The 15,849-nt window shown below is 47.0% G+C and overlaps 1 long non-coding RNA gene across 2 annotated transcripts in view; it reads right to left on the bottom strand.

The window, feature by feature from the left end:
• Positions 1-9,810: 9,810 nt before the first annotated feature.
• The window catches only part of LOC102496687 (uncharacterized), a 7,948-nt gene continuing 1,909 nt past the window's right edge, over positions 9,811-15,849 (bottom strand). Inside the window, exons 3-4 of one of the 2 annotated variants that reach the window (XR_001370421.1) lie at positions 10,506-10,778; positions 9,811-10,043 (exon numbers count right to left, since the gene is read on the bottom strand). This is a non-coding gene — a long non-coding RNA (uncharacterized LOC102496687). Of the gene's footprint in view, positions 10,044-10,172; positions 10,779-15,849 lie in introns of those variants that run through there. The other variant, XR_003549518.1, reaches the window with a different exon arrangement.

Here is a 15,849-nt window from a genome sequence, read left to right as displayed (position 1 = left end):
CCTATAGCATAAACCTCTCTCAAAAAAAATAGTTATTAATTCTATTTATCATTATTCTGAAATTTGCTACTGGGCACATGCACTCACCAGAGAGAGAGAGACAGAGAACATGAGAAAGCAAGCCACCAGGTCCAGGACTCAAACCACAGTTGGCCATGTAGGAGTCCAATGCCTTAACCACCACACCACCTGCTAGCCCCCTGCTTATTTTGTTTTAATTATTTTATTTTTAAGGTTTTTACCATAGGGTGTGCATGCTCACAGGAGAGGAGTGAGAATGTGAAAAAGAGAACTGCCCTCCCAGGGGGTGTGGTCACGCCACAAGCCCTTCTCCTGCATTCTCCTCCTGGGATTTTGGACACACACAAACACACACCTAGCATGATTTTCAAGCCGCCAAGTCCAGGCCTCAGACCACAGTTAGCCATGTGAAAAAAACAAAACCCTAGACTATCTCCTTAAACTGAAATGCTGTAGTTTTTCTTTCTTTTTTTAATTTGCCAGAAGGCACCTGGCCTTTCTGGAGAGAGAGAGAAAGAACCTCCCATTGGGGATGGTCATGCCACAATTCCTCCTCAGTTTCACCTTTTGGGATTTTGGGCAACACGCAGGCATCTTACATATTTTTCTTTCTTTTTTTTTTAAGAGTTTTTTTGCGTATGCGCTCACCAGAAAGACAGAGAAAGACAGAGAGAAAGTGAGAAATCACCCCCTGGGGGGGATGGACACATCACAATCCCTTCGCCTCCATTCTTTTCTCGGGATTGGACACGCACTCACATGTGCTCGGCGTGAGTTTAAGCCACCGGGTCCGGGACTCGAACCGCAGTCAACTACATGGGAGTTCAGCGACATAGCCATTATGTCAACTGCTGGTCCCATCTTACATATTTTTCAAACTACTGAGTACAGGAACCAGCAGATGGTGTGTAATGGTTATGTCACTGGACTCCCATGTAGTCAACCACCGTTTGAGTCCCGGACCTGGTGGCTTAAAACACCAGGCGTGTATGCGTGTGTGCCCAAAATCCCAAGAGGAGAATAGAGAAGAGATTTCAGCATGGCCATCCCCCAAAGAATGATTTCTCGCTTTCTGTCTCTGTCTCTCTGGTGAGCACACACATTGTATAGCAAAAATCTCTCTTCAAAACAAAACAAAACAAAAAAAACTGCTTGCAAAAAAAACTGCTGCGTACAGGACTCGAACTGTGTTGTCAGTCATGTGGGATCCAACCACTTTAACCACCATGCCACTTGGTGGTCCCAGAATTGGTCCTTTTGTATATTATTATACCTACTATGCCCTTGGTTCCTCAACCTGTTGGTACTTCTGAAATGGATTGTTTACAAATTGCCAAAATTTATCATAAGCCCAACCTGCCTAAAGCAGAAATAATATAGTTTCTATTATGTAGAAATAAATTTGTATCCAATTTATCTTATGCATTGCATTGTACTTGTTTCTTAACAAGGTTTTACAAAAGAAAGAATAGGTTTTAGACATAGTCTAGTTTCCAGCAAGGATTACAGGCATATTCAAGCAATTGAGGCCAGGGAGAGAAAAGGCAGACTGGGATTCAGAAAGATGGGTGAGTTGATCAAAGAACTTCAAAGGCATCATAAAGGAGATCAGCTGGCAAAAGGCATGCAGGTTTAAAAAGCCAGCTGGACAGAAAAGGCCGGCAGAAAAAACTGACTTGCAAATGAGGCCCCAGCCAACTCCCGAGCCTCTTACCTCTCTCCTGTAACACATGGAGATTGCAAAAGGCAATGTGTCCCATATTTAGACTGCTCTGATCATTAAAGCATTCTCATTCTGGGCCCAATCCACTTGCCAATAGCTAACTTCTCTACATTGGCTTTTGGTTAGCTCTCTGCTACTCAGAACAGGTTTAATCCCTCTCCTATGTAAGATCCTTTGAGTATTTTAAGATATCCATTGTATGAAAAATCTCTGTTCCCAGCTGAAAACAGCTCAGTCCCTGCCCTGTTCCTCAAGCATGAGTCTGCAGTCCCTCAGCACCTTTGTCATCCAGTTCTGGAAGGAACATCCAACCATGAATACGAAAGTCTGAAGACGGTCTTGCGTGGAGTTGCCATTGCCCTCCTTGGTTCTGCCTCCTTCCTGCACTTTGTGGATTTATGCCAATGACTAAAAACTGAGTCTAGATACAAACTGTAGTCATGCTACGTCTCCGTGTGCATTTTAGCCTATCTTTAGAGTCTGCTCTGGTCTTTTGGAGTCATTACCTTTTTTTTTCCCCCTTAATTTTGCCATAGTGGGCATGAGCTCCCTAGAGAGAGACACAGAAAGAGAGAGGGGAGTAAGAAATTACCCCCAGAGAGGATGATCACACTGCAATCCCTTTTCCTCCATTTCTCCTCTTGGAGTTTTGGACTTGCACACACACACCTCCCGTGTGTTTTTCAAATGAACTGTGAAGTTGGCCATTTGGGATCCAGACACCTTCACCACCATGCCACTGACCAGCTCTGGAGTCTTCATCTTTAAACAATGTTTTAGCTATACATCCCAGCTTTGGGTTATGCACAAATTTAAAAAGCATAATGTCTCCTTGTCTGTCCAACCTACTTTTGGACATTTATTCAAGATTAAAAATAACCAACTAGATTTAATTGTTCAAATTAGAAATCAACTTGGCTACAGGTTCCAAAGTCGGTAAAGTGAAAGTCGTTAAGGCACTCCCTGCTTCCTTATTTCCCATAGCACTTACTACACAGCATTGGAACAGATCATTCTTTTAGTGGTCAAGCACCTGATGTAGTCAGGTTGACTTAAGGTCATTTTTTTTTTAAGAAAGATTTTTGCTATAGGGCATGTCTGCTCTCTGGAGAGACAGAGACAGAGAAACAGAAAATGAGAAATCACCCCCTGGGGGGATGTTCACACCCAATCTCTTCTCTATTCTCCTCTGAGGATTTTGGGCACACATGCACATACATACAGCATGATCTTCAAGCCTCCAGGTCTGGGACTCCAGCTGCGGTCAGCCACGTGGGAATTCAGCAACATAACTATTATGCTATCTGCTGGTCCTAAGGGTCATGTTTACTTTTTAAAATTCATTTATGTATTGGAACTATTGGGTTGTCAGAAAAGTCATGATGCATTTTTGAATAGAAAATGACTCTTCCAAATACCCAACAGAATTGGCAGAATAGGGACCAGCAGATGGTATAATGGTTACATCACTGAACTTCCACATAGTTGATCACTGTTCCAGTCCTGGACCCAGCAACTTAAAACTCCAAGTACATGTGCGTGCATGCCCAAGACCCTGAGAGGAGAATGGAGAAGGAATTGCAGCATGGCCATCCCCACAGGGGCTGATTTCTCACCTTCGGTCTTTCTCTGCCTCACTGGTGAGCATATGCACCCTATAGCAGAACTCTCTCTCTTAAAAAAAAAAAAAAATTGGCAGAGTAATGTACCAGCTGGTGGCATGGTGGTTAAAGTGGCTGGATCCCACATGGTCAACTACACAGCTTGAGTCCCAAATCCAGTGGCTTGAAAAATCACACCAGGCACTTGTGTGTGTGCGTGCACATGTGTGTGTCCAAAATCCCAAGAGAATAAGGGGAAGAACTGCGGTGTGACTGTCCCTCCTGGGGATGCTCTCTCACTTTCTCTTCCTCTCTCTCCCCAGCGAGTGCAGGTGCCCTATAGCAAAAGAACTGGCAGAGGGGACCAGCAGTTAGCGTAATGGCTATGACGCTGGACTCCCACATAGTCAACCGTGGTTCTTGTCTCAGACCTGGTGGCTTAAAACTCACGCCGGGCGCGTGTGCGTGCGTGCCCAAGATCCCGAGAGGAGAATGGAGGAGCAGGGATTGTGGCGTGACCATCCCCCCTGGGGGGTGATTTCTCGCTTTCTGTCTCTCTGTCTCTGTCTGGCGAGCGCACAGGCCCTATAGCGAAAACCTCTCAAAAAAAAAAAAAAAAAAAGAATTGGCAGAGTAAGATGCTTATGCTGAACGACCAGGGAGAGCTCAGGCCACCCAACTGAGTCACGCCTGCTATCTCTTACTCATTCTGGGTCGCATGCTCGCTGTGTGGAATGATGAGCAGAACTGCCTGTGCTATTTAAATTACTGTCAGGTAAAGTCACGTAAGGTGATGATGCAGCCCTTACCCTGGTACGGTTACCTAGCCCATTTCTCTACTTCGTCAGCAAGAAATTAATGAGAGAACTAAGATCCAGACACACTGACTGCCACGGTCCCCAGGTCCACATGCCAGTGGTCTCTTCACAGAAGTGTGTTTACCTTGGCGTGGCCTGTGTTACTGAACATGCTAGCACATGGTGACCTTGACTGCTTTTTTCTGTGTGCCCACAGTCTATACAACATCTGAGAATTTGTCAAACTTAACAAAATGTCTTATCTAGAATGTGTCTTTGCTCCCCACATGAAGAAGTATTCTTTTTGAAGACAGAATGTTAAAAACCCAACTGAGGGGTCGGTCGACAGGTGGCGTGGAGGTTAAGGTGCTGGGCTTCCACATGGCGAACCATGGTTTGAGTCCCAGACCTGGCAGCTTGCTTTCTCATTCTCTCCCCCACTCCCCAGATCAAATGAAAATAAATAAATTAATAAATTAAATTAAATAAATACTTCTTTAAAAAAACTGATTAGCTCATACTTATTTTAAAAAAGAAGAAGAAGACTTATTAGGAGTAGATCCAAATTCATGACAGCTTAATCCAGGGGCTCAAACAAAGTCATTGAGAACTGCCTTCTATCTCTTGGCGAAGGTTTTCCTTGTGCTTTTCCTCAGGGAGAGTCTCAGGTGGCAGGCATGGCCCCTAGCTCCTTCACTTTACAGTTCATCATTAGAGTGATTCAACAGAAAGGAAAACGGAAGAGTTTCTCTGGGTCATGCACCCAACCCAGGAAGCAGAGACTGCGGTTAATCCCATCTCAATTGCTTGAACTGAGAATGGAAAAGAAGCAACTCCATTGGGACCAGCAGAAGGCATAATGGTTATGTCGCTGGACTCCCACATAGTTGATCACAGTTCGAGTCCTGGACCCTGTGGCTTAAAACTCACGCCAGGTGAGTGTGCGTGTGTGCCCAAGATCCCAAGAGGAGAATGGAGAATGGATTGTGGTGTGCCATCCCCTGGGGGGGGTGGAGATTTCTCACTTTCTGTCTCTGGTGAGTCCATGCACCCCATAACAAAAACCTTAAAAAAAAAAAAAAAAAGGTGGGTAGGCCGGCAGGTAGCATGATGGTTAAAGATGCCGGACTCCCACATGGCTGAGTGCAGTTCGAATCCCAGATCTGGCAGCTTGCTTTCTCACTTTCCCTCTCTCTCTCTGTCTCTTCCTGGTCAAATTGAAAAAAATATAATAATAAATACAGTTAAATAATTCTTCAAAAAAGCAAAAAGAGCAGCTCCCTACAGCAGTGGTTTTCAGACTTTGGCCTGCATGGACCCTCTCTCCGGAAATATACAGTAGGTCTGGGGTGGGCCCAATAACGTATATGTCTTTTTTTGTTTATTTTTTATTGCCAGAGGGCACATGTGCTCAGCCAGGGAGACAAAGAGAAAGGGCGAAAGCATCCCCCACTGGGGTGTGGTGGCACCACAATCCTTTCTCGTCCATTTCTCTATCCTGTCAGGATTTTGAGCACGCATGCACACTCCCAGGTGTGTTTTTCAAGTCACCAGGGCTGGGATTCAAACCGTGGTAGCCCGAGTGGGCTGGGCTCAAGAATGTGCTTTACTGCAAAGCTCCCAAGTGATGCTGTTAGTTTAGGACCCATGCTCTGGAAAACAAGGCCCTAGAGGAAGAGGCTGGCACTGCGGTCAGAGAAAGGTCTGTAAGTGTTCAGCCTGTCAAACAAAAGACGTTTGCTTCAGCAGGGAGAGTCAAAGATCTAAGCGGTTTGGAAGAACTGTTCAGATGCTCTAGATTTTTTCCACTGTGGTTTTCCGCTTCATCTGCCGTGTGTATCCACCACAGCCCCTCCTCCAGTTCTTAGCACCTATCTCAAGGAACCGCCAACTGTTCCTCTGTACCTCCGTCCAGGCTGTTCCGTCTGCTTGCATTTGCCCTTCAAGATGAAGGCTCACATTCCACCTTCTCGGAAGTCTTCCCTGATAGCGGCCTTCTCCGTCACCGCCATCCTCACCACCCCAGAAATCCGCAGCTGCGGCTGGTGTGTCTCACATCACTGTGTACCACTCAGCTCTGGGAGGGCTAGCTGCCCGGGCTGTCTACCTCCCAGGCCCATCCTTTTCGACCTTCTTTTCATGTGCCCCCTCCACTTCTACTTATCTTCTACCAATCTTAGTGCTTGGCATTCTTCCCTACCTGCTACCTTTCTGTAGGCCCACTGCTTTAACCTCCACCTCAGAATCAATAACATACATATTTGTATTTCCAGACTCGTGTCCCTAGCTGCCGACTTGACAATGCCACTTGAGTGGGTCATGGACTCACACGTGACAGTGAGAAGACAGGGCCCAGTAGGGTGGTCACCTCCCTCTGAGAAGTGAGCCAAGCGTATATAGAGCCATTTGAACATTCAAAGCTGAGAGCCAGTCCCATGGCCTGGTGTTTACGGGAGCCAGATCCCACATGGCTAACTTTATGGTTGGAGTCCCAGACTCACTGGCTTAAAAAGCTGGTGCCTGAGCTGGCAGGTGGTGTGGTGGTTAAGGTGCTGGACTCTCATACCTGGCCAACTATGGTTTGAGTCCCAGACCAGGCAGCTTGCCTTCTCCCTCCCTCTGGTCAAATTGAATAATAATAATAATAATAATAAATACAATAAAATAAATAATTCTTTAACTAAAAAATAAAAGGTTGGTTCCTGGGTGTGTTTGCCCTACATCCCAAAAAGAGAAATGGAGGAGAAGAGATTGTGGCTTTTCCTCTCTCTCTGTCTCTGGTGAGCACATGCACCCTATAGCAAAGTTAAAAAAATAATGCCCTGGAGGGACTGGCAGGCAGGTGGTGTGGTGGTTAAGGACACTGGACTGCCTTTTCGAATCCTGGACCTGAAGGCTTACTTTCTCACTTTCTCTCTCTCTCTCTCTGTCCCTCTCTGGTCAAATAAATAAATAAATAAAATAAAGTTAAAATAAAAGAAAAATAATTATTTTTTAAAAATCCTGGGGACAAGCAAATGATGTTAACAGTAACATTGCTGAACTCTCATGTAGACAACTGTGGTTCGAGTCCTGGACCTGGCAGTTTAAATTCATGTCCGGCCCATGTGCGTGAGTGCATGGATGCCCAAAATTCCTAGAAGAGAATGGAGGAGAAGGGATTGCAGTGTGGCCATTGTCCTGGGGGATGATTTCTTATTTTCTGTCTCTGTTTCTCTCGTGAGCACATGCACCCTATAGTAAAAAAACATCTCTTAAAACAAAATCCTGATGGGATGGAATGGAGGAGAAGGATCAGGTGTGACCAGCCTCATTGGGAGGCGCTTTCTTTCTCTCTCTGGTGAATTTTTAAAAAGGGAGGGTGGAAGAAGGTCCAGCAGATGGCATGGTGGTTCAGACACTAAACTCCCACATGCCTGACTATTGTTCGAGTCCTGGCATGGCAGCTTGCTTTCTCACTTACCCTTTTTTCTCCCTGGTGAGTGCATATGCCCTATAGCAAATTAAAAATAAATAAATAAATAACATAACATAACATAACTAATTCTTGTGTTTTTTTTTTTTTTTTTTTTTTTTAAAAAATATTTGGAGCCACGAAGAGCAGCATCTGGGTCAGAAGAAACAGGAAATGGGCAAACACATATAAGAACATTTCTTCCACAGTGCGTGTTACCCTCAGTCACCCTACTGTCCGTCTTCTACCCGATTATAAAAGCCAGGAGAGCAGGGGTCACACGCACTTGGCAGGCACACGGCCAACGGGGACTGCACGATGCTGTGCACTGAGGACCTCATGAGCTCCCGTATTTACTTTGTCTTCCGAGTGTCTACTGCATCTAGGCACGTAGCAGGTGCTCAGTAAACATCGAGCCAATTCATTAATCAAGCCCTTCATTTCCCTTGTAATTATCACTCTGGAGGAAAAAATACTGCCATCTTAAAAGAGAAAGAAAAAAAAAAACAGCAAAGAAACCCATTTAGCGGTGCAAAGTACTGTGGAGTGGTTCTCAGAACCCTAACTCCCCGATGGGATAATGTGGTTTAAATATAGCAGCTATTTTTCCCTCCAGTCAGTTGTTCTTTGATTTTTGTGGAAAGATTTCAAAAGTTCTCTCCGCTCCCCTCCTTCCTCACCTTGCGCCCCACCCCACCCAGGTGCTCGGACCTTAACAGTGGAATACTTCAAGTGCAGAGATGACATGGCCTCCCGAGCCCAGCAGAAAAACCAAGAGCGATCTCATGCAATCTTAATTTTAAATGATGAGTTTCTCACATTCTCCCTTCCCTGCTGGATGCCAGGGTGTTGCCCTGGCTGGAGGGTAGCGGGAGCGAGCTGGTAGGGTTTCAGTCTGGCAGAAACCCATGGATGGTGCTTGCAGCCGAGAGGGTTGCCGGACACGTTTCCCAGAATAGGACGTCAGCTCCCAGGCTGAGCAGCAGCGCGCTCCCTTGATGTCCCGCAATAGAATAAAGGGTGTGGGGGATGGGAGTGGAGGCACGTTTCCTCCTAGTGTGTTCCTGCCACAGTTACCTGAGAGTGTTCAAAGAGCCAGGGAGACTGGCTGTCCTCCCAAGTCACCTTGTGATTCTCTTCTGGTTTGGCAGAGGGGAGGAGGGGGACGCGGCGTATCTAAGGAGCGTGTCTGACATGCCTGATCCGCTCCATCTGGGAGGATGCGGCATGAGCCCATCTGGCTCCCGCAGTCTGCTAAGGCGGTGGCGGCGCCTGCTCACAGCACACCCTGCCCGCTCCGTCTCTCCTCCTTGGAAGATGCGCTCCCCTTCTTTCAGTTGTAAGATCTCCCCTCTCTCCCTGGCCCTTGCCTTCTTTTTTAATTTGCCAGAGGGCACACACACTCACCAGAGAGGGAGAAACACGCCGATGGGGTGTGGTAGCACTGCCATCCCCTCCCCTCCATTTCTCCGCCCTGTCAGGGTTTGGGGCACACAGATGCACTCAGGGTGGCTTTCAAGCCACCAGGGCTGGGATTCAAATTACATGGTTAGCCGCATGGGATCGGGCTCCCCTAACCACTCGGCCACTGGCTGGCCCCTTTGTCTTCGTTCTTGCAGTCCCCTTCACTCCTCCTCCCTCTGTGGCTTCTCTCCATTTCCTGGCCCTCTACAGAAGAAGGCGGGCCTCTTGGGAAAATCTGGTTCCTGCTCCTGATCCTCCTGATCCCCAGGTTCTGTCCTGTGTCACACATGCAAGTACAAGACAACTGTCCCCCTTTACTTTCTTTGCTTTTTTTTTTTAATAATTATTTCATTTAACTGTATTTATTTATTTTTACTTGACCATAGAAGCAGAGTGAGAGAGAAGAGGGGTGGGGGGTGAGAAAGCAAGCCGCCAGGTCCAGGACTTGAACCACAGTCAGCCCTGTGGGAATCCAGCACCCTTAACCACCACGCCACCTGCCAGCCCCAGTCCCCCTTTTCTTAGCTGTGTTCCACTTAGTTTAGAGAGATCTTTTGCTATAGGGTGTGTGTGCTTGCTGGAGAGACAGAAAAAGACAGAAAATGAGAAATTATCCCCGGGGGGGGGGGGATAGCCACACTGCAACCTCTTCTCCTCCATTCATCTCTTGGTACCTTGGGCACGCACGCACATGCGCCCGGTGTGTTTTAGGCCACCAGGTCCGAGAATCAAACCGTGGTCAACTACATGGGAGTCCAGCAATGCAACAGTTATGCCACCTGCTGGTCCCAGCTGTGTCCCACTTCTGACAGTTGCAGCACCATGGCCCCTTGTTCAGCTTCCCCTCTCAGTGTCCTCAGGTGGGTCCAGTCTGCGTGGATGGGGTGGAGCATGGGAAAGCAGAGGCTTGGCGGGAGATGTTTGCAAACATTAGACGTTTCTCTTCCATGACTCATCGGAGGAGAGCGGAGCCCTCCCTCTTCCTGGAATGCAGCAAGCCCATGGCCAACTCCTACCCCCACCCAATCCCCCAAAATAAAAGAGCCCACACTTGGAGCTTTGTCCTCCACAATCAGATCACCCCCAGGATCTGCCATGGCAACTTGGGGAGGGGAGAATTTAGAAGAGCCTCTGAGAACATTCTCTGACCTGAGAGAACTCAGGGGGCTGCAGTCACAGCAGAATCACCTGCAAGCGTGCAAGCAAGGAGCACATGTGCCCTGAGGCCGGGTCCTTTCAAGGAGAGTGCCTCCCCGCTCTTCTCCTCTTTTGACTTTGCAGCTTAATAGCTTCCTAATATAAAACTGGGATAGACAACCTCTGGAACATTCCAGTAAAGCTTGGTTTCAATGGTACATAAAAGAGTTCTAGGTAAAAAAAAAATAGGTTGATGCAGATAAAAAGGAAAGAGATAAGAAGGAAAAAATTATTTCTTAGACACGTACCTGCCGGGCATGCAACGGACTAGGGGCTCTTCATGTGTCGCCTCTTCCCGTCCTCAGGACAAGGCTGTCTGGGAGGTGTCATTATCAGTCCTGTTCTTCCAGACACTGAAAGCTGTTCTCAGAGAGGTTAAACCATTTGCCCAAGTCACACAACTAGAAATCATGATTCAGTAAGCATCATTACGGGGAAGAGGATTGGCGTGGGTCCATTCCTCACACCATGAAATGCAAAGAATTTCATATGCGAAGGAGAGCTAAACATTAGGAGAAAATCTGTAAAACAAGAGAGGTTACAAAAGAATGTAGGTGTGGGAGGGGAGATAAATTTCTAACTTCAGATACAAAACCTTTTTTTTTTTTTTGCCATAGGGTACATGCACTTGCAATAAAAAGACAGAAAGGGACCAGCAGGTGGCGTGGTGGTTAAAGGCGCTGGATTCCCACGTGACCAACTGCCCCTAACCTATGGCATCAGCCAATCTTTTTCATTTGTTTTGCTTTTTAAATTTTTCTTGTTTTGTTTTTGTTTTTAGGTTTTTGCCTATGGCAAAATAAAATGAAAAAGATCGGCTGGTGCCATAGGTTAGGGGCTTAGGAAACCCAAGTCCCATTTGACCAATTGTGGTTCAAATCCTGGCCCAGGAGGCTTGAAAAAACATGCTGGGCACATGGATGGAAAAATGGAGAGGGGATTGTGTCATGATCATGTACGATTGGAGGGCACTTTTTCCCTCTGGCAATGAAAAAAGACCAACAAACGAATGAAATACAAGTGTGGAGTCTGGGAAAGAAGCTAGACAATTCCTCTTATTTATTATTATTATTATTATTTTAGAGGGATTTTTGCTATAGGGCACGTGTGCTCTCTGAAGAGACAGAGAGAGACACAGATACAAAAAGCGAGAAATCACCCCCGGGGGGGGGGTGGCCACACTCCATTCTCCTCTCAGGATCTTGGGCATGCACGCACACACATGCACCCAAGCTTGAGGTCTCAGTCACCTGGTCCAGGACTTGAACCACTGTCAACTATGTGGGAGTCCAGCAACATAAACATCTGCTGGTCCCAGAAACTAGAAAATTTCGGAAAAACCTCTGACAATAGGAGTCTGTGATCATATGACTATAAATGTACTCAGGAAGACACACACACACACTGATTTTGACTGTAGCAAAATATCTTGTTAGCTGGTCCCTGGACCAGTTTGATTTCCTGATCCCAGATCTGTCTGTAATCTCCAGTGTGGTAAGGGAAGAGAGGGTCATTCTGCGTCCTAATCAATGTAGCCCTGTCCAGCGTGGGGCAAGGACAGCTGTTTAATTTACAGCACACAGAACTAAGAGGCCAAACAGTTACATCCACTGAAAGCTGTTTGAGGAGGCTTCCACCAGCAGAATGCAGTGACCTGAGCTGGAATTCTGCCAAGACAGTGGGATTAACTTCTCGAGCTCTGGCCAAAAAAGGGCCCCGGATTTTTATTTTTATTCATTTTCCATTACAACTGCACAGCAACGCAAACAAGCCCCAAAACAATGTGAGCCACTGGGAGTCACTTTCCTTTGCGGGGTGCCACCTCAATACCACACATCTTGCTGACCTCATCTTACTGAAAGTTTAGAACAAAGAGTTTGATTACTGACCTCCCGCTGATGAGAATGGGAAGGAGGCAGTGTAAGTGCCCAGCACTGCAGTATGTTCGCTAAAGGGGAAATACAATGAGATGCCTATGAGGAGCCCATTGCACCCGGTAATAACAGCCTAGTGAGAAGTCTGCGGTCATCCAAAAAACACAGCTCTGGGGCTGGCCCTGTAGATCAGTGGGTAAGGGAACCAGATTCCACATGGCTGACTGAAGTCTGAATCCTAGCCATAGGCAGCTTGAAAAACACACGGCCATCCAACCTGGGAGTGATTTCTCACTTTCCTTCTCACTGTCTCTCTCTGCTGTGTGTAATGCCCCAAATCCTGACAGGATGGAGAAATGGTGTGACCATGCCCCACCTGAGAGGGTGGTTTATCTCTCTCTCTCTCTGGGAGTTAAAAAGGAAAAAAAAAAAAAGAAACAGAAAATAAAGGATAGGTCTAGCTCCTCTGGTCTCCCAAGATCAGGAGCCTGAAAGGCACGGGGATTAGAAGAAATCTGGCCGTGAGCAATCTGTCAGTTAAAAAGAGAGTAGGGTGGGAGGGGAGCAGAAGGGCTTAGTGTACCTGAGCCAGACTTCGGTCTAATGATACTCCTCAGAGAGGACTTTGCACGCGTTAGAAGTAGGTGTGTTTACACTGTGACCTGCCTTGCTCTCCCAGCGATGTGACTCAGGTGTTATCACAGGTCTTCAAAACACATCACCTTTTAGAAACTGTGGAGAAACGCATTCAGAGAATTGCAATGGCTAGATAGCGTGACAAAGGCCATAGGCCAGCTACTTCCCCTGTGGCCCTTTGTCTTTGTTCATCAAAGGTAGATGTTAGAATCTATCTCTTGCCGTGTTCATGAAGGTTAAATGAGAGACTATGCACGTAAATTGGTAGTACATGCCTGAGAGGGGGCAGAGACTAGCAAACACCTTTACATTAAGCTCATCTTAAGACCTGGCCCTCTTTTTTTTTTCTTTCCGGGTTTTTGCCATAGGGTGCATGTGCTCAGCAGAGACAGACAGTGAGAAGGAAAGTGAGAAATCACTCCCTGGGGGTTGGCCACACGGCAATCTCTTCTCCATTCTCTTTCTGGGATTTTAGGTACACGCACACATGCTCCAGGTCCAGGATTGGAACGGTGGTCGGCCATGTGGGAGTCTAGTGCCTTAACCACCACACCGCCTGCTGGCCCCCCATAATGGGTTTTTATGGGTTATTTACATAGGTACACATAGCTCTAGTGAACTCCTCTTTGCTGCTTTGTAGTCACACACATACTTAAAAGAAGCAAGTAAAACGATACAGAAAAAGCTGAAATGTTCTCCTTCCCTCAATAGTCTATATTACCTGGGCAGTTTACGGTGTCAGGTTTCCCAGATCAGATAAAAAACAAGGGCCCAGATGGTGGCACAGAGGTCAAACGTCAAGTTCTGCAAGACTGAGCCACATAGGAAGGCTCCAGGTTCATGTCCAGAGACCCCTGAGTATGCTGGGCACGTGCCCGAGGTGGGAGGTGGGTTATGGCATTGAGACGCTGTTGGGGTACTGTCTCTCTCACTCATGGATAAAATAAACTTTATTTTTTTTGGAGAGGTTTTCGCTATAGGGTGCGTGCGCTTGCCAGACAGACAGAGAGAGACAGAGAGACAGAAAGCGAGAAATCACCCCCCAGGCTGGATGGTCACACCGCAATCCCTTCTCCTCCATTCTCCTCTCGGGATCTTGGGCACGCACGCACATGCGCCCGGCGTGAGTTTTAAGCCATCGGGTCCGGGACGTGAACTGCGGTTGACTACGTGGGAGTCCAGCGACATAGCCATTACATTAACTGCTGGTTCCCAAATAAACTTTATTTGCATTTATTTATTTTTGTTTATAAGCCAGAAACACGTGTGCACACCAGAGAGAGCCAAAGAGAGACAGAGAGGGGGAGAAAGTTAAAGCAACCCCCCGTAAAGCGTTATCACATTGCAATTCCTTTTCCTTCATTTCTCTGCCTTGTTGGGATTATTGCATGGCCAGCCATGTGGGATCCCTTAACCACCACCGGCTGGCCCCATCTTAACTATCTTTTTAAAAGAGAGTTATTTTATTGAATTTTATTTATTTATTTGTAATTTATATATTTATTTTAATTTGACCAGAGAGGAACAGAGAGAGAGAGAGAGAGAGAGTGAGAAAGCAAGTCACCAGGTCTGAGACTTGAACTGTGGTTGGCCATGTGGGAGTCCAGCACCTTTAACTACCACGCCACCTGCTGGCCCCCCATCTTAAATAATTTTAAGTGTACAATGTATAAATACCTTTTTGAGACCCTGCTTTGAACTCTTTCAGGGATACATTAGAAGTGGTATTGCTGGATCACAGGGTGATTCTCTATTTAATTTTCTGCAGTGGCTAAGCTGTTCCACTTTCCCACCACGCTGGGCCTCCCCTCCTTTGTGACCCTGCCCTGCTTCTCCTCTAAGCTTTACCCTCCAGTCTGGGGAGCCCGCCTCTCACCCTTCATTCTTGCTCTCCAGCCTGCAATTCTGGCAACGTGAAGAGCTCTCGGCTCTGGCAGCCCCATGCTGTTCACCCCTCTCAGTAAGTCCTTTGAGGACAACTCCAGGAGAAGCAGGGCTCTAGCATAGGACCCAATTCTGTGCCTCCTATTTTTCACTCCCTAAAGCCAGTTGTTTCTTATTTTTCCTACTTTTTTTTCTAGGGAGGGAGATGGAACTGTCGGAAGGAGTCTGTCGACCTCATTCTGTCATGCTGCTCTTGAGGCCACTAAGGGATGGGATGGCTCTCAGGGGCCAAGATTCCAAGCTTCTTGTAGAGCCTTTCTCTCAATTCTCTTGTTCTTCAGAGTCACCTGTGGCTCTAAAGTTTCCAAAGTATTAAGCTCTTTTTTAAAAATTTAATTTATTATTATCATTTTTTTTTTGATGGGGGTGGGGGTGGGAGTGAGAAAGCAAGCTGCCAGGTCTGGGACTCGAATCATAGTTGGCCATGTGGAAGTCCAGTGCCCCAATCACCACACCACCTACTGGCCCCAAGCACCGAGCTCTTAAAGGGGAAGGCAAACAGTTATGCAGGATTCGATTTCCAAGTTACAGAAGGCTGGAGGGCTTGCTCAGATCTTCCCTTCTTGCTCCGCACAAACCACAGCAGAAAGTTAGTCTGTTTCTTTTTCTGTCAGCCTCCCCACCAGTGGACAAGCTGGCTCACTGCTGGTCCTGGGCTGGGAGATCCTGCATCACTCCTAGCTGAGGCCAGCCCGGCACCTGCAGCTTCCCACCCGTGCCCCATTCCTTCTGTTCCAGCCACACGTTTGGCCTGCTGGTGTCCAGGGTCCACCTCAGGCTGGAGGGGAAGGGAAGCAGGTGTCAAAGGAAGACACACAGATGTCCAGATGTTACTCTTGTCCTCTGGAACCTTATCTTCTAGTTTCAGTGTTGGACAGAGTTGGAGAGAGAGGGAAAAGATTCCCTCAAATCTAGTCTTCTTCTCAGCCCCAGTCGTCAGGGCCGAGTACCTACTGAAGTTACGTCTGTTGGAAACGTGGGAGGTTGGCACCTGTATCGGTGAGCTGACATCTCTTGAATTAGCCTTGGAAAATGAGGTGTCTTTCCTAAAGGGAGTTCATGATGAACCTAATTCCCCTCTCCGGAGCCCAAGGTTCGGAGTTCGGGCACAGGGAGAGAAAACAGAACCCACTCAGCA

The sequence above is a fragment of the Tupaia chinensis genome, unplaced genomic scaffold (assembly GCF_000334495.1).
Source record: "Tupaia chinensis unplaced genomic scaffold, TupChi_1.0 Scaffold000258_1, whole genome shotgun sequence".
Classification (NCBI taxonomy): domain Eukaryota; kingdom Metazoa; phylum Chordata; class Mammalia; order Scandentia; family Tupaiidae; genus Tupaia; species Tupaia belangeri.
Note: the sequence above shows the minus strand (reverse complement) of the source record. Positions and strands in the feature narration are given on the sequence as shown.